The sequence below is a fragment of the Oryctolagus cuniculus genome, chromosome 20, assembly GCF_051225735.1.
Source record: "Oryctolagus cuniculus isolate XC-2025 breed Fujian yellow rabbit chromosome 20, ASM5122573v1, whole genome shotgun sequence".
NCBI lineage: Eukaryota > Metazoa > Chordata > Mammalia > Lagomorpha > Leporidae > Oryctolagus > Oryctolagus cuniculus.
Genome location: NC_142886.1, coordinates 52,748,233 through 52,767,365, shown reverse-complemented (window position 1 = coordinate 52,767,365; position 19,133 = coordinate 52,748,233). Strand labels below are relative to the sequence as shown.

The 19,133-nt window shown below is 47.9% G+C and overlaps 4 pseudogenes; all 4 read left to right on the top strand.

The window, feature by feature from the left end:
• The window catches only part of LOC149120197 (Ig heavy chain V-A1 region BS-5 pseudogene), a 113,960-nt pseudogene that overhangs the window by 93,711 nt on the left and 1,116 nt on the right, over positions 1-19,133 (top strand).
• Positions 5,176-5,668, top strand: LOC149120200 (immunoglobulin heavy variable 3-23 pseudogene; annotated as a pseudogene).
• Positions 10,032-11,160, top strand: LOC149120199 (immunoglobulin heavy variable 3-23 pseudogene; annotated as a pseudogene).
• LOC149120198 (vinculin pseudogene) lies at positions 12,772-17,364 on the top strand (annotated as a pseudogene).

Below are 19,133 nucleotides of genomic sequence, written 5' to 3'. Positions count from 1 at the left end.
TTCATCACGCGTCCCATAAGTGTGCACTGACAGACTGCCTCGGGACACTCTCATCAGTCTGGGCACAGTCCTGTCTGAGGCGTCTGACCCCATGCCTGCTATATAGGGGCAGCACATGCAAATAGGGCCTCCCTCTGCCCATGAAAACCAGCCCAGCCCTCACCCTGCAGCTCTGGCACAGGAGCTCCAGCCCCAGGACTCCCAGGTGTCCACTCAGTGATCGCACTCAACACAGACGCTCACCATGGAGACTGGGCTGCGCTGGCTTGTCCTGGTCGCTGTGCTCAAAGGTAATGATGGGGAACGTGGGGCACTGAGTGTGGGAGAGGACGTGAGTGAGAGACACAGAGAGTGTGAGTGACAGTGTCCTGACCAGGACGTCTGTGTTTGCAGGTGTCCAGTGTCAGGAGCAGCTGGAGGAGTCCGGGGGAGGCCTGGTCAAGCCTGGGGGATATTAAAACTCTTCTGCAAAGTCTCTGGATTCTCCCTCAGCAGCTACAACATGAGCTGGGTCCGCCAGGCTCCAGGGAAGGGGCTGGAGTGGATCGGATTCATTTGGAGTGGTGGTAGCACAGACTATGCGAGCTGGGTGAATGGCTGAATCATCATCTCCAGCGATAACACCCAGAACATGGTGTCTCTGCTCATGAACAGTCTGTCAGCCAGGGACACGGCCACGTATTTCTGCGCAGGAAGCAGAGTGAGGGGCCCTCAGTCAGAGCCCAGAAGCGAACCTATCTGCAGGGGAGTGCGGCTCCACCAGGGGGCGCACAAGACGCACTGAGTCCAGATCCTTGTCCTGCTCAGGCACAGAGGGAGATGAAGCCCTGGTTTCCTGTCAGGGATTTGGGTTTCCTCTCCTACAGTTTTGAGGGAAGACTTCTACTTCATGATTCTGTCCCTTACACTGACGCCACTGACGTAGAGAAGCTTGATGTGACAGGAAGAAGTCCTAAATGGACACATTCAGGTTCATGAACGATGACAGTGGTCACCAGGATCAGAGATGCAGGACTATCTGGGGACCTCGTGAGTGTTGTCCAGTCTGACTCAGGACAGCGTTCTCAGGGCACTGCCGACTTTAGGAAAATTTTAGTTTTCCCTTCAAATCCAGACAGACACGAGCCAGAGTCTTGATTTGCTACCTCAATTTTATAAGTCGTCCCTACCTCTTGTCAGAGCAGCCTCTGAGCTGAACTGAATCAACCGTCTTATTCTAAACTGTGGATGTCCTGCATTCACTTTTTACAGATTGTTCCCACAACTCCATTTTCCCTTTAATCCTGGAACAGTCTGTGCTCCCTGTGTGAACGTCACAGCACTCAGGAATGTACTTGCAGCTCAGCTGTGTCTCAGGCTGAGCTTCTGCAAGCGCCTGGGAAGCCTACAGGGACTTCCTCATCCTCTAGGTCCTGGGACCCTCCTGTGGGCTCCCTGCCTGAACTCAGGAGGGAAATGCCCTGGACATCAGCAGTCAAGGTCATCACTGAATGGAAAGTGTTGAGTGTGCCCTTCCAGCTGATCTGGTTCTGCTCCAGTGTTGTGGGACCCCTGCACCTACTGTGGTTCAGGGAGAGCAGAAAGTGGGACACACAGAGGCTGTGCACTCTGGGGCTGGAGTCCATATCACGGGGAGCTGTGACTGTGGCTCCAGCATGATGATCAGTGTCCTGAGGCTGAATCACAGCTGAAGGAAGAGCCAGTCCCAGAGACCATGTGTCCAGTGTCCCTGCTCTTCACTCCATGTCTATGCTGACTGGGGTCATCAATCCATTTGGAGTCTTTCATAAGTATTAGAGAGAGAGAGACACCCAGGCTGCATATCAGAGTGATGAACAGAGCCCATTTACACATTTCCCACACTTGTACTGACAATGCACCCTGGAAGACAGTAGATGATGGATGTGTTATGAGGCCCCATCACCAAGGTGGGAACACTGATGCAGTTCCAAGCTCCTGGGTTCCAGCTTCCAAGCCTTGAGTACACTGCCTTTATTTATCATCTCCATAAAACATGGCCAACACAACACCAGTATTCAGAGATCTGAATCTTCATGATTGGCTATTGTTCATCCTTTTATCCCACGTAGGTAGCATCACATATCATTTGTCTCCCTGGCCTGGATGGTTAGCAGAGTGTACTTTTACTGACATATTATCCTAGGCACATTTTTCTCCAGGAACATAAAGTTGTCCAAAATTACAGAATTTCTTACTCTGTACTGCATATAAGCTTCCTTTTAAAATGAAACTTTGTCCATTTCTTCATTTTCCATTCCTTCTTCCATGAGATGTTACTGGATCATATGTGTGAACTCTTTTGAATTATGGTGCCTTAAATGAACAAGCAACTGCAGAGGTGTTTGCCACACTGACTGCAGATCCCATGGACACCTCCCTGGGATTTCATATTCATTGTCCATGCAATGGTGATTGAACATCATGTAATAATTCTATTTCTAGTTTTTGATGCTTTTCCATTATGGTTTTACTAATTAACCTGACACAGACTTGTACCAGGGTTATCATCTCTCTCTACCTATAAAACATATCAGCTCTAGTATGTCTGGTAATAGCCATTCTAACAGGAGCGATGGGATGTCTCATTGTGCTTCTAACATGGACATACATGATGGTCCTAGATTTGTAGCGTGTTATATGTTTGCCTTTATATCTTCTTTTAAAATTTATAGATGTAACATAAATTTTAAAATTCATCATTTCATTGGCCGGCGCCGCGGCTCACTAGGCTAATCCTCCACCTGCGGCATCTGCACCCTGGGTTCTAGTTCAGGTCGGGCGCTGTATTCTGTCCCAGTTGCTCCTCTTCCAGGCCAGCTCTCTTCTGTGTCCCGGGAGTGCACTGGAGGATGGCCCAAGTGCTTGGGCCCTGCATCCGCTTGGGAGACCAGGAGAAGCACCTGGCTCCTGGCTTCGGATCAGCTCGGTGCGCCAGCTACAGCGGCCATTGGAGGGTGAACCAATGGTAAAGGAAGACATTTCTCTCTGTCTCTCTCTGTCATTGTCCACTCTGCCTGTCATAAAAATTTATCATTTTATTTAAAAATTTGTCTGTATGTATTTGTCCAAAACCACAAAGAGATGGAGACTGACAGTGATCTTCTAACTCCTGGGTCATTTGTACAAAAGATTCATATGGTCAGGCAACAGCCAGGTGCTTGGAATTCTGTCCAGGGCTCCCACGTGGGACTGCTTGGAACCTCACCTATGGCCTCCCAGGGTGTGCTTAGGCAGGAATCTGAAACAGGAACAACCTAGGACACAGCACTAATCATCCTGATACGGGAGGCAGGAATCCCTCAGGCTCACTCCAGTGCTGCTCCTGTCACCACCTTATCATCACTGCATGTACACAATTGATTTCTTCCCTTGTGATTCAGTTGCTTGAGATCTTTCAACATTAGGAAAAAGGCTCCTAATCATATGTATAATTAATCTTCAATTTATTTTAAGTATCTATTTTATTTTTTTAAAACTTTTATTTAATGCATATAAATTTCAGTATCTATTTTATTTTAAAGTCAGTGTTATAGCAAGAGATGACGAGACCAACAGATGGAGAGAGAAGATTCCGTCCAATGGTTCACTTCCTGAATGGCTGCTAAGACTGAAGATGGCTCAGCCAGAAACCAGGAGCCTGGAATTTCCTCCAGCTTCACAAGGGGCTAGAAGGGGACAAACACTTGAGTCATGGTAGACAGTGATCACCATTGCACTTCCTACCTGTGTGAGTTCAAGCTTGTGGACTGCATATACAACTAATTTCACATACTATGTGTCCACATGTACCTGCATTATTTCTTTTAGTATGTATGCTCCAGGCAGACCCACATTTCCTAATGACAGAAAAACCTCATTCTTAATACTGAATAATATTCCATATCCAAATGGGAAAGGATCAATTCACTGTTTTATGCACACTTGCTTTTTTGTAGACTGAACTAGTGTGAAAAAAGCTGCATAGCTGAACCCAGGACTGTGGGTGAATTGTGACTCAGTGACTTCATATCCAGTGCTGGACCTGAACTCAGAGTCATGGTTACAGAACAGGGAAGGGGGGGAACACAGGGCAGCTGATACCAGGGCACAAAGCACCACTCACAGGAAGGAATAATTCTGCCCACACCACAGTGGGCTGACTCAGTTCACCACAACCCACGACAGGTTCCACAAATAACGAGAACTGAGGTCTCCAGGCCTCCCAACAGAGTGATGGAAAGGAGGTGGAAATGTGCATGACACTGAGTTCATCTGTGCCCATTTCTACCATGCACATTCCAGGAGCACACTACACCCCACTACCATGTACAGTGTTCTGTGTTCAGGAACAGTTTTAAAATAAGGTAATGGATGAATAAGGAAACAAAACATAGTTAACCTTAAAAATGTACTTGCAGTCTCATCTGTTTTAAAGTGGGCGACAGGCATTAGGACAAAATTGGATAAGTCCCCATTGGGACACCTGATTTCCCATCAGAGAACTGACTGAGCCCAGCCTCACGGCTTCCCACACTTTTTCCTGATAATTCATAATCAGAAACTATAGATGATGCTACAAGCAAAGGAGCCCCTACCACCAAAGTTGGAATTACAGACACAGTTTCTTGCTTCAGGGTTCAGAAAGACTAACTCCTAGGGGTGATGGGCATTTGGGATGTCTGGGACTGTCAACCCAAAGGCAGAAATCTCCCATTGTCACCTTTTCTGTCCATCTCTACATTTCTGTCTCTCTCACCCCTTCTCTCTCTATCACTGTACCAATGTCTATCATACAGATGATAAGGAACCAATGGTTATTTAAATAAATGAATGACATGACACTGCTAACACTAGATATTAAGGGTACACACATATTAGAATGAAACAAGGTCATTGCCTTCAACTTTTAAAATTATGATAACATAAAAATTCATATTATCTGAATCGTATCATAGCCATCACCCTACACACCCAGGTACCACGTCTGCCCTGGGCCCTGTCCTGTCTGAGGCGTCTGACCCCATGCCTGCTATATAGGGGCAGCACATGCAAATAGGGCATCCCTCTGCCCATGAAAACCAGCCCAGCCCTCACCCTGCAGCTCTGGCACAGGAGCTCCAGCCCCAGGACTCCCAGGTGTCCACTCAGTGATCGCACTCAACACAGACGCTCACCATGGAGACTGGGCTGCGCTGGCTTCTCCTGGTCGCTGTGCTCAAAGGTAATGATGGAGAATGCGGGGCACTGAGTCTGGGAGAGGACGTGAGTGAGAGACACAGAGAGTGTGAGTGACAGCTTCCTGACCATGTCGTCTGTGTTTGCAGGTGTCCAGTGTCAGCAGCAGCTGAAGGAGTCCGGGGGAGGCCTGATCACGCCTGGAGGATCCCTGACACTCACCTGCACAGTCTCTTGATTCTCCCTCAGTAGCTACAACATGGGCTCGGTCCGCAGGGCTCCAAGGAAGGGGCTGGAATACATAGGATGGATTAGTACTGGTGGTAGCGCATACTACGCGAGCTGGGTGAATGGTCGATTCACCATCTCCAAAACCTCGAGCACGGTGGATCTGAAAATGACCAGTCTGACAGCGGCGGACACGGCCACCTATTTCTGTGCCAGAGACACAGTAAGGGGCCCTCAGACTGAGCCCAGACACAAACCTCCCTGAGGGGCGCGCGGCTCCACCAGGGGGCGCACAAGACTCACTGAGCGCAGATTTTGGTCATGCGCAGGCGCAGAGGGAGATGAAGCCCTGGTTTCCTATCAGGGAACTGGGGTTTGCTCTCCTGTAACAGTTTTGAGGGAAGAATTCTACTTTTTGATCTGTCCCTCCCAACTTCAATGACGGAGAGAAAGTTTGATGTAAAAGGAAGAAGTCCTAAATGAACAATTTGGTTCATGGACAGCGACTGTGCTCACAAGGGTCAGAGATGTGGGAATATTGAGGACTATTGAGTCTCTTCCAACCTGACTCACGACAGCACCCTCAGGGCACTGAAAGCTTTGGACAGTTTCAGTTTTCCCTGTATAACCAGGGACAGCTGAGACAGGGCCGTTGATCTGTTAAACAGCAACTATTCCACTCATCCCTCTCCTGCCACAACCAGCAAGTGTGCACTGAACCAACTTTTGACTCTACATGTGGGTGATCCACACTCACTTTCTGCAGACTTTAACCCAACCTGCATTTCCCTTTAATCCTGGAAGTCTGTGGTCCCTGTGTGAACATCACAGCACTCAGGAATGTACTGCAGCTCAGCTGTGTCTCAGGCTGAGCTTCTGCAAGCACCTGGGAAGCCTACAGGGACTTCCTCATCCTCTAGGTCCTGGTACCCTCCTGTGGGTCCCTACCTGAACTCAAGAGAGAAATGCACTGGACATCAGCAGTCAAGGTCATAACTGAATGGAAAGTGTTGGATGTGCACTTCCAGCTGATCTGGTTCTGCCCCAGTGTCGTGGGACCCCTGCAACTGCTGTGGTTGAGGGAGAGCAGAAAGTGGGACACACAGTGGCTGTGCACTCTGGGGCTGGAGTCCACATCAGGGGGAGCTGTGTCTGTGGCTCCAGCATGATGACCAGTGTCCTGAGGCTGAATCACAGCTGCAGGAAGAGCCAGTCTTAGACCATGTGTCCAGTGTCCCTGCTCTTCACTCCATGTCATGCTGACTGGAGTTATCACTCCACTTTAGTCTTTCATCTATTTAGAGAGGGAGACATCCATGCTGCATATCACAGTGCTGGATGGAGCCTATTTACACACTTTCCCATACTTGTACTGACAATGCACCCTGGAAGACAGTAGATGATGGATCTGTTATGAGGCTCGATCACCAAGGTGGGAACAATGATTCAGTTCCAACCTCCTGGGTTCCAGCTGCCAAGCCTGAGTCAACTGCCTTCATTTATCATCTCCATAAAACATTGGCAAACACAACCCCAGTATTCAGAGATCTGAATCTTCATGATTGGCCATCGTTGCCATTTCATATTCATAAATGTTTTATAAATAAGAATTGAGTATAGCTCTATGAGGTACAATGATATGTGTGGACAAAATGAATGCATATTGAGTGGAATTATGAACTCAGACTTGCTGACACGTTCATACCTCAACACATGTTTTTGGTGGAGTTCAGCTGTCTCCTGCTCTTAGGAGATTTCCAAACACAATATTCTCTTAACCTCTTTCACCACGCTGTACAGTAGATCCCTCAGTGTGTGGATCCTGTGGGACTGGAACTCTGACCTTGCTCCACCATCACCTCTGCTCCTCCCTCGCTCAGACTTTGGTCTTCACCATTGTACTTCCTGCCTCTGTGAGTTCAGCCTTTTATCCCACGTAGGTAGCATCACATATTATGTGTCTTCCTGGCCTGGATTGTTAGCAGAGTGTACTTTTACTGACATATTATCCTAGGCACATTATTCTCCAGGAACATCCAAGTTGTCCAAAATTACAGAATTTCTTACTCTACTGCTTGTAAACTTCCTATTAAAATGTAACTTTGTCCATTTCTTTCATTTTCCATTCTTGCTTTCATGAGATGTCACTGGATCACACGTATGAACTCTTTTGATTTGCGGTGCTTTAAACGAACAAGGAACTGCAGAGGTGTTTGCCATACTGATTGCAGATCCCGTGGACACCTCCCTGGGATTTCATATTCATTGTACCATGCAATGGTGCTTGAACATCATGTAATAATTCTATTTCTCAGTTTTTGATGCTTTTCCATAACGGTTTTACTAATTAACCTGACACAGACTTGTACCAGGGTTATCATCTCTCTCTACCTCCATAAAACATGTCAGCTCTGGTATGTCTGGTAATAGCCATTCTAACAGGAGCGATGGGATGTCTCATGCTTCTAACATGGACATACATATGGTCCCAGACTGATAACATTTTATATATCTGTCTATTTATCTTCTTTTAATAATTTATAGAAATGATATAATTTTAAAATTTATCATTTTATTTAAAAATTTGTCTGTATGTATTTGTCCAAAACCACAAAGAGACGGAGATTGACAGTGATCTTCTAATTCCTGGGTCACTTCCCTAATGGCTACAAAAGCTTTAGCTGGATGAGGCAACAGCCTGGTTCTTGGAATTCTTCCATGTGTCCGCATGGGACTACTTGGAACCTCACCTACGGCCTCCCAGGGTGTGCTTAGGCAGGACTCTGAAACTGGAACCAAACTAGGACGCAGCTCTAAGCATCCTGACACGGGAGGCAGGAATCCCTCAGGCTCACTCCAGGGCTGCTCCAGTCACCACCTTATCAGTCACTGCATTTAAACAATTGATTTCTTCCCTTGGGTTTCAATTGCTTGAGATCATTCAACATTAAGAAACAGGCTCCTAATCATATGTATAATTAATCTTCAATTTATTTTAAGTATCTATTTATTTTATTTTAAAGTCAGTGTTATAGCAAGAGAGGAAGAGACCAACAGATGGAGGGAGAATCTTCCTTCCACAGATTTCCGTCTGAATGGCTGCTAAGACTGAAGATGGCTCAGCCAGAAACCAGGAGCCTGGAACTTCCTCCAGTTTCCTACAGGGTTGGAAGGGGACAAACACTTGGGTCATGGTAGACAGTGATCAACATTGCACTGCCTACCTCTGTGAGTTCAATCTTGTGGACTGCATATATAACTAATGTCACATACTATGTGTCTACATGTACCGGGATTATTTCTGTTAGCATATTTTGTTCCAGGCAGACCCATGTTTCCTATTGACAGAATGACCTCCTTCTTAATGCTGAATAATATTCTATGTCCAAATGTGAAAGAATCCATTCACTCTTCTATGCACACTTGCTTTATTGTAGACTGAACTATTGGGAACAAAGCTGCATTACCTGAACACAGAATGGCAGCTCAATTGTGACACAGAGACTTCTACCCAGTGCTTGACCTCAACTCAGAGTCATGGTTACAGAACAGGGAAGAGGGGGGAACAGGGGATGGCTGATACCAGGGCACAAAGCACCACCCACAAGAAGGAATAATTCTGCCCACACCACAGTGGGCTGACTGAGTTCACCACAACACACGACAGGTTCCACAAATAACGAGAACTGAGGTCTCCAGGCTGCCAAACTCAGATTGATGGAAAAGGAGGTGGAAATGCGCATGACACTGAGTTGATCTGTGCCCATTTCTACCATGCACATTCCAGGAGCACTCTATACCCCACTACCATGTACAGTGTTCTGTGTTCAGGAACAGTTTTAAACAGTTTAAATAGTTTTTAAACTTTAAGGCAATGGATGAATAAGGAAACAAAACATAGTTAACATTAAAAAATGCACTTGCAGTCCTTCATCTGTTTAAAAGTGGGCGACAGGCATTTGGTCAAAATTGGCTAAGTCCCCACTAGGGACACCCGTGTTCCCATCACAGAACTGACTGGGCCCAGCCTCACGGCTTCCCACACTTTTCCTCATAATGCATCATGGGAAACTGTAGACGACGCTATGAGCAAAGGAGCCCCTACCACCGACATTTGAATTTCAGACACAGTTTCTTGATCCAGGGTTCAGAAAGACTAACTCCTAGGGGTCATAGGCATATGGGATGTCTGGGGCTGTCAACCCAAAGGCAGAAATCTCCCATTGTCACCTTTTCTTTCCATCTCTACATTTCTGTATCTCTCACCCCTTCTCTCTCTATCACTGTCCCAATGTCTTTCATATAGATGATAAAGAACTAATGCTTATTTAAATAAATGAGGCACATGATATTGCTAACACTGCATATTAAGGGTACACACATATTAGAATGAAACAAGGTCATTGCCTTCAATCTTCTAAAATTATGATAACATAAACATTCATATCATCTGAATCCAATCATAGCCATCACCCTACAAACCTAGGACACCACGTCTGCCCTGGGCCCTGTCCTGTCTGAGGCGTCTGACCCCATGCCTGCTATATAGGGGCAGCACATGCAAATAGGGCATCCCTCTGCCCATGAAAACCAGCCCAGCCCTCACCCTGCAGCTCTGGCACAGGAGCTCCAGCCCCAGGACTCCCAGGTGTCCACTCAGTGATCGCACTCAACACAGACGCTCACCATGGAGACTGGGCTGCGCTGGCTTCTCCTGGTCGCTGTGCTCAAAGGTAATGATGGGGAATGCGGGGCACTGAGTCTGGGAGAGGACGTGAGTGAGAGACACAGAGAATGTGAGTGACAGCTTCCTGACCATGTCGTCTGTGTTTGCAGGTGTCCAGTGTCAGCAGCAGCTGAAGGAGTCCGGGGGAGGCCTGGTCACGCCTGGAGGATCCCTGACACTTACCTGCACAGCCTCTGGATTCATCATCAGTAGCTACCACATGTGCTGGGTCCGACAGGCTCCAGGGAATGGGCTGGAGTGGATCGGATACATTTATGCTAGTAGTATTAGCACATACTACGCGAGTTGGGTGAATGGCCGATTCACCATCTCCAGCAACACCAACCAGAACACGGTGTCTCTGCTAATGACCAGTCTGACAGCAGCGGACACGGCCACTTATTTCTGTGCCAGAGACACAATGAGGGGCCCTCAGGCTGAGTCCAGACACAAACCTCCCTGCAGGGACGCGCGGCTCCACCAGGGGGCGCAGGAGACGCACTGAGCAGACTCAGACCCAGGACCAGATGCATTAGGAGGTGAATCGCTGGCTCCCGTCCGGAAATTGGGGTTTGTGGTCCACTAAACCTTTCCTACGTCCCGATCTGGATGGATGATTCTGTCCCTAACACCGATCACTGAGCAGAAGTTTTGGTATCACGGGAAGACGTCACATGAAGATAATGGAGTTGTTTTGAAGGAATGAATGACATCTCTGGGGTCCCCAGCATCTGAGACCTGAGGGAGCTCTGGGCACCCGGGGAGGCTTTTCCAGCCCGAGTCACAGAAGAGCTCTCCGTGGAATTCTCAGATGACGTCATCTGGGAGCCCGCTGAGAGCCCAGGGGCAGTGTAGAGCCGGTCAGGGGCTATGGATGCTGCAGTGTTTCACATCCATGCCCTACCCTCCTGCACAGCTGGGGCCTGAGGGGTGAGCTGACCCCTAGTCCTGTTCCCTGGGGCTCCCGTGTCCATTCTCTACAGCTGTGCCCTCGTATCCCTTCACTTCTTCACCCTGAACTCACAGGTTGAGGTCCACGTGCTCCAAACCCCAGGTCAGGGATTAACCTGCAGCTCAGGGGTGGCTCAGGCTGTGGCTCCTAGAAATCCTGCTTACTCTTCCTCACGTCTCCTGGGATCCCCGAACCTGCTCTCATTTGCAAGCAGAGGTGGCCTTTGGTAGTGCAAGGGGTCAGACTCATGGAAAACACTGGGTGTGGAGAGGTCTTGTTCCCCACACTCTGCTGGCCTTGTCTCCATCTCAGGGAGACCAGCAGGTGGGACATCCCAGTGAAGTCTGCACTAGATCCAGGTGGTTCTGGACTGTGTCCCTGTGAGCCCACCAATGATCCAACCCTGGAGCTGCATCCCTGCTGCATGAAGGGCCTGCCCCAGAGACTGTGTGTCCAGAGACCCCGACTCCTTCCTCCAGGGACTGCCCGCACCTGTTCTCAGCCATGCTCCTCCTCCTGTGGAAGCAAAATCATCCTTGCATCTCTCAACTCTGTCATCATCAGGAATGAACAAATTTTCTGCTCTTCACCAGGATAGCTGCATCAACTCCATGTGTTTACTAAATGTCTCCTGCAAAAATACAATTGTTCTCTCATGTAATAAATAAATAAACCTTTAAAATAAAATAAAGTAAAATAAAATCTCATTAGAGGTGGGTGATGATGGCATGGTAGATGCAGGCATCCCATATGCGGGGGTTTGGGTAGTAAACCAGCTGATTTGAAATTTCTCTTTGTCTGCATGGTTGTCTCCCCAGTTGGTCACAATGGCCGAAATTGTTCCGATCTGAAGGCAAGGGCCAGGAGCTTCTTGGGGTCTCCCATGTAGATTCAGGGGCCCAAAGACTTGGGCCATCTTCTACTGCTTCCCAGGCCATAGCAGAGAGCTGGATGGGAAGAGGAGCAGCTAGGACTAGACCGGCGCTCATTTGAGATGCCGGCGCTTCAGGCCAGGGCTTTCACCCAATGTGCCACACACCAGCTAAAGTATGAGATTGGTGAACTTTTGGGGTGGGAGTTCACAGACTGGCACTTTTTGGTCCATAACTGATATTTCATTGGTGTTAATATCCAGCACACAGGTGTTTTGATGTGTACTCAATTCTTAACACACACACACACACTAAAACCTAAAAAGCCATGAATTGCTTTTTTAAAAAAAGTTATTTCAATGACATTCGACTTCAAATTTGGAAGAAACACATTCATGTGCCAGTATCTTCAAAGACTGCTCTTACATAAATCCCACCCAGTCAGAATTTAACACCATATACGTGAAGAACTCACTATTTCAACCTTTCACAGCACATTAACAAAATCATTAGGAAAACTGGACAACCACAACCAATGACGGTACAGAGCGCACATCGCTCCTGGAGCTGTTAGGTGGAGTGGAAAGTCCTGTGTGAGGAACAGAGGTGTAGAGTGTGGAGGTGCCTCCTACCAGACTAGAGCCCCTGGACACAGCACAGCCTGTCTGTGATTCCTTCAGTAACTGTGCACGTGTTCAAGGGAGGTATCACTCATGCCAGTATCACATTTCTGTGCTTGTGCAGACACAACACAGGGGCAGGCACTGTTGTGCAGTGAGCTGAGCCCTTGTTGGGAGCCCACACCCTGTGTTGGAGTGATGGCTCAAGAACTACCCTCTCCACCTCAGGCCCTCCTTCCTGCTTGTGAAAAGGTAAAGGTGGGGGCGGTGCTGGGCCATAGTATGTTACAGACCAAATCTGCAGTACTGGCATCCCACATGTGCAACAGCTCAAGTCCCAGCTGCTCTACTTCCAATTCAGCTCTCTGCTACAGCCAGGGAAAGTGGTAGAAGACGGCCCAAGTCCCTTGTACCTGCATGGGGATCTGGAAGAAGCTCCTGGCTCCTGGCTTCCAAGCCGCTAAGCTCTAGCTGTTCTGACTAATTGGAAGTGATTGCTCTCTCGCTCTCGCTCTCGCTCTCGCTCTCTCTCTCTCTCTCTCTCTGCCTCTAGTTCTCTCTGAGTGTGTAACTTTGATTTTCAAATAAATAAATAAATGTTCAAAATATAAATTAAAGGCCCGAGCCAGGACTCACTTGGCTAATCCTCCACCTGCAGCACCAGCATCCCATATTAGTGCCGGATTCTAGTCCCAGTTGCTCCTCTTCCAGTCCAGCTCTCTGATGTGGCCCAGGAGGGCAGTGGAGGATGGCCCAAGTGCTTAGGCCCTGCACCCGCATGGGAGTCTCTGGATTCTCCATCAGTAGCTATGCAATGATCTGGGTCCACCAGGCTCCAGAAAAGGGGCTGGAATACATCGGATTCATTAATACTGGTGGTAGCGCATACTACGCGAGCTGGGTGAATGGCCGATTCACCATCTCCAGAACTTCGACCACGGTGGATCTGAAAATGACCAGTCTGACAGCGGCGGACACGGCCACCTATTTCTGTGCCAGAGACACAGTGAGGGGCCCTCAGGCTGAGCCCAGACACAAGCCTCCCTGCAGGGACGCGCGGCTCCACCAGGGGGCGCACAAGATTCACTGAACCCGGATTCTGGTCCTGCACAGATGGAGAGGGAGATGAAGCCCCGGTTTCCTGTAGGGATTGGGTTTCCTCTCCTGTAACAGTTTTGAGGGAAGACTTCTTCTTTTATGATTCTGTCCCGGCTACTGAATTCCTGACACAGAGAAGTTTGATGTGACAGGAGAAGTCGTATATGAACCAATTCAGGTTCAGTGGTTTCCAGGATCAGAGATGTGGGTCTATTTGGGTACAACGTGAGTGTTGTCCACTCTGAGTCAGGACAATGCTTTCAGGGCACTGCCGAATTTAGGACAATTTTAGTTTTCCCTTTCGACCAGGTCAGCTGAGGCAGGGTTCTTGGTCTTTATAAATCAGCTATTTAAGTATCTCTAGCCTGTCAAAAGAGGCAAGTGTGCTGAACTGAACCAACCTTTGACGCTACATGTGGGTGATCCACACTCACTTTCTGCAGACTTTATGCTCGATTTCTATTTCCCTTTAATCCTGGAACAGTCTGTGGTCCCTGTGTGAACGTCACAGCACTCAGGAATGTACTTGCAGCTCAGCTGTGTCTCAGGCTGAGCTTCTGCAGGCACCTGGGAAGCCTACAGGGACTTCCTCATCCTCTAGGTCATGGGACCCTCCTGTGGGCTCCCTGCCTAAACTCAAGAGAGAAATGTGCTGGACATCGGCAGTCAAGGTCATCACTGAATGGAAAGTGTTGGGTGTGCCCTTCCAGCTGATCTGGTTCTGATCCAGTGTTGTGGGACCCCCTGCACCTGCTGTGGTTCAGCAGAGCAGAAAGTGGGACACACAGTGGCTGTGCACTCTGGGGCTGGAGTCCACATCATGGGGAGCTGTGTCTGTGGCTCCAGCATGATGACCAGTGTCCTGAGGCTGAACCACAGCTGCAGGAAGAGCCAGTCCCAGTGACCATGTGTCCAGAGTCCCTGCTCTTCACTCCATTTCTATGCTGACTGGCGTCATCAATCCATTTGGAGTCTTAGATCAGTTTTAGATGGGAGACACACAGGCTGCATATCAGAGTCTTGGACAGAGCCCATTTACACATTTCCCACACTTGTAACTGACAATGCACCCTGGAAGACAGTAGATGATGGATCTGTTTTGAGGCTCGATCACCAAGGTGGGAACAATGATTCAGTTCCAACCTCCTGGGTTCCAGCTGCCAAGCCTGAGTCAACTGCCTTCATTTATCATCTCCATAAAACATTGGCAAACACAACCCCAGTATTCAGAGATCTGAATCTTCATGATTGGCCATCGTTGCCATTTCATATTCATAAATGTTTTATAAATAAGAATTGAGTATAGCTCTATGAGGTACAATGATATGTGTGGACAAAATGAATGCATATTGAGTGGAATTATGAACTCAGACTTGCTGACACGTTCATACCTCAACACATGTTTTTAGTGGAGTTCAGCTGTCTCCTGCTTTTAGGATTTTCCACTCACAATATTCTCTTAAGCTCTGTCACCATGCTGTGCAGTAGATCCCTCAGTGTGTGGATCCTGTGGGACTAGAACTCTGACATTGCTCCACCATTCTCTGCTCCTCCCTCACTCAGACTTTGGTCTTCACCATCGTATTTCCTGCCTCTGTGCCTTCAGCCTTTTATCCCACGTAGGTAGCATCACATATTATGTGTCTTCTTTGCCTGGGTGGTTAGCAGAGTGTACTTTTACTGACATATTATCCTAGGCACATTATTCTCCAGGATCATTAAAGTTGTCCAAATTACAGAATTTCTTACTCTACTGCTTGTAAACTTCCTATTAAAATGTAACTTTGTCCATTTCTTTCATTTTCCATCCGTGCTTCCATGAGATGTCACTGGATCATATGTGTGAACTCTTTTAAATCAACAAAGAACTGCAGAGGTGTTTGCCACACTGATTGCAGATCCCGTGGACACCTCCCTGGGATTTCATATTCCTTGTTCCATGCAATGGTGCTTGAACATCATGTAATAATTCTATTTCTAGTTTATGATGCTTTTCCATAACGGTTTTACTAATTAACCTGACACAGACTTGTACCAGGGTTATCATCTCTCTCTACTTCCATGAAACATGTCAGCTCTGGTATGTCTGGTAATAGCCATTCTAACAGGAGTGATGTGATGTCTCATTGTGCTTCTAACATGGACATACACGATGTTCCCAGATTTGTAGCATTTTATATGCTTGCCCTTATATCTTCTTTTAATATTTATAGGTGTACCATAAAATTTAAAATTTATCATTTTATTGGCCAGCTCCATGGCTCATTAGGCTAATCCTCCACCTGCGGCGCCTGCACCCTGGGTTCTAGTCCCGGCTGGGGCGCTAGATTCTGTCCCGGTTGCCCCTATTCCAGGCCAGCTCTCTGCTGTGGCCAGGGAGTGCAGTGGAGGATGGCCCTGTGTCCACATGGGAGACCAGGAGAAGTGCCTGGGTCCTGCCTTCGGATCAGTGTGGTGCGCCAGCTGCAGCGGCCATTGGAGGGTGAAGCAATGGTAAAGGAAGACCTTTCTCTCTGTGTCTCTCTCTCACTGTCTACTCTGCCTGTCAAAAAAATTTATCATTTTATTTAAAAATTTGTCTGTATGTATTTGTCCAAAACCACAAAGAGACTGAGACTGACAGTGATCTTCTAACTCCTGGGTCACTTCCCCAATGGCTACAAAAGCTTCAGCTGGGTCAGGCGACAGCCAGGTGCTTGGAATTCTGTCCAGGGCTCCCACGTGGGACTACTTGGAACTTCACCTACTGCCTCCCAGAGGGGCTTAGACAGGACTCTGAAACTGGAACCAAACTAGGATGCAGCACTAAGCATCCTGACACGGGAGGCAGGAATCCCTCAGGCTCACTCCAGTGCTGCTCCTGTCTCCACCTTATCATCACTGCATTTAAGGAATTGATTGCTTCCCTTGGGATTCAGTTGCTTGAGATCTTTCAACATTAGGAAATAGGCTCCTAATCATATGTATAATTAATCTTCAAGTTATGTTAAGTATCTATTTCATTTTAGCCATCACATAAAGCCGGGGAGGTGATTAACCAGCCAATGATGATGGCTGCCAGGCAGCTCCATGATGAAGCTCACAAATGGTCCAACAAGGGCAGTGACATCATTGCAGCAGCCAAACGCATGGCTCTGCTGATGGCCGAGATGTCTCGGCTTGTGAGAGGAGGCAGTGGTACCAAGCGGGCACTCATTCAGTGTGCCAAGGACATCACCAAGGCCTCGGATGAGGTGACTCGGTTGGCCAAGGAGGTTGCCAAGCAGTGCACAGATAAGCGGATTAGAACCAACCTCTTACAGGTGTGTGAACGAATCCCAACTATAAGCACCCAGCTCAAAATCCTGTCCACAGTAAAGGCTACCATGCTGGGCCAGACTCCCATCAGCGACAAGGAGTCTGAGCAGGCCACAGACATGCTGGTTCACAAAGCTCAGAGCCTCATGCAGTCTGTGAAGGAGACTGTGCGAGAAGCAGAAGCTGCTTCAGTCAAAATTCGAACAGATGCTGGATTTACACTGCGCTGGGTTAGAAAGACTCCCTGGTACCAGTAGGCACCTAACAGGACATGGTTGGCACAGAAACCCCTACTAAATAGAAGGAAAATTATCAAGGCCCAGGAGATACCCATAGGTGCTGGGGCTTGAATGCCACAACCTGGCCTGACATCAGAAAGGAATGGAGGCCTCTTCATATTAGAAACCATTTATACTCTTTTGTCATGAATGCTTTGAGATGTGTCTCCATATAAAGCCTGTATTCTCAAAACACAGTTATATTCATGCACACTCTATCCCAGTAGGCATGGGTTTCTGGCCCATGGACTTCACCTAAGCTCAGAATCCAAGTGAACACTAGCCAGACACCTCTTCTGCCCTTATTCTTTAGGGGACATTTCCCTTTCTGTTTCCATTTTACTGGTCCTCATCCTCCCATCAGGCTCCCAAGACCCAGAGCCCAGGCAATTCAGTTAAGAAGGAAATCACTGTGCCTCCAAAAATGGTTTTGGGCTTTCCGTGTTGCTGCTGACCCTACAAAAAAATGTGAGTGACAGTGTTATAGCAAGAGAGGAAGAGACCAACAGATGGAGGGAGAATTCCTGCCACTGGTTCACTTCGTGAATGGCTGCAAAGGCTGGGATGGCTCAGCCTAAAGTCAGGAGCCTGGAACTTCCCCCAGTTTCCCGCAGGGTTGGAAGGGGACAAACACTTGGGTCATGGTAGACAGTGATCACCATTGCACTGCCTACCTCTGTAAGTTCAAGCTTGTGGGCTGCATATATAACTAATGTCACATACTATGTGTCCACATCTACCTGGTTATTTCTGTTAGCATATTATGATCCAGGCTGACCCACGTTTCATAATGACACAACAATCTCATTCTTCTTTTTTTTTTGACAGGCAGAGTGGCAGTGAGAGAGAGAGACAGAGAAAAAGGTCTTCCTTTGCCGTTGGTTTACCCTCCAATGGCCGCCGCGGCTAGCGCGCTGCGCCCGGAACACCGCACTCATCCGATGGCAGGAGCCAGGAGCCAGGTGCTTTTCCTGGTCTCCCATGGGGTGCAGGGCCCAAGCACCTGGACCATCCTCCACTGCACTCCCTGGCCACAGCAGAGAGCTTGCCTGGAAGAGTTGCAACCTGGACAGAATCCGGCTCCCCGACCGGGACTAGAACCCAGTGTGCCGGCGCCGCTAGGCGGAGGATTAGCCTAGTGAGCCGCGGTGCCGGCCTAACAATCTCATTCTTAATACTGAATAATATTCTATGTCCAAATGTGTAAGGATCCATTAACTGTTTTATGCACACTTGATCTTTGTTGATTGAACTACTGTGAACAAAGCTGTAAGCTGAATCCAGGACTGCGGATGAATTGTGACACAGTGACTTCTACCCAGTGCTTGACCTCAACTCAGAGTCATGATTACTAGACACAGGGAAGAGGGGGGAACAGGGGACGGCTGATACCGGGACACAAAGCACCACCAAAGGCAGGAATAATTCTGCCCACACCACAGTGGGCTGACTCAGTTCACCACAACACACGACAGGTTCCACAAATAACTAGAACTGAGGTTTCCAGGCCTCCCAACAGAGTGATGGAAAGGGGGTGGAAATGTGCATGACACTGAGTTGATCTGTGCCCATTTCTACCATGCACATTCCAGGAGCACTCTATATCCCACTACCATGTACAGTGTTCTGTGTTCAGGAACAGTTTTAAACAGTTTAAATAGTTTTTAAACTTTAAGGCAATGAATGAATAAGGAAAAAAAAAATATTTAACCTTAAAAAATGGACTTGCAGTCCTTCATCTATTTAAAAGTGGGTGACAGGCATTAGGACAAAATTGGCTAAGTCCCCACTAGGAACACCCGTGTTCCCATCAGAGAACTGACTGAGCCCAGCCTCACGGCTTCCACACTTTCCCCACATAATGCATCATGGGAAACTGTAGATGAC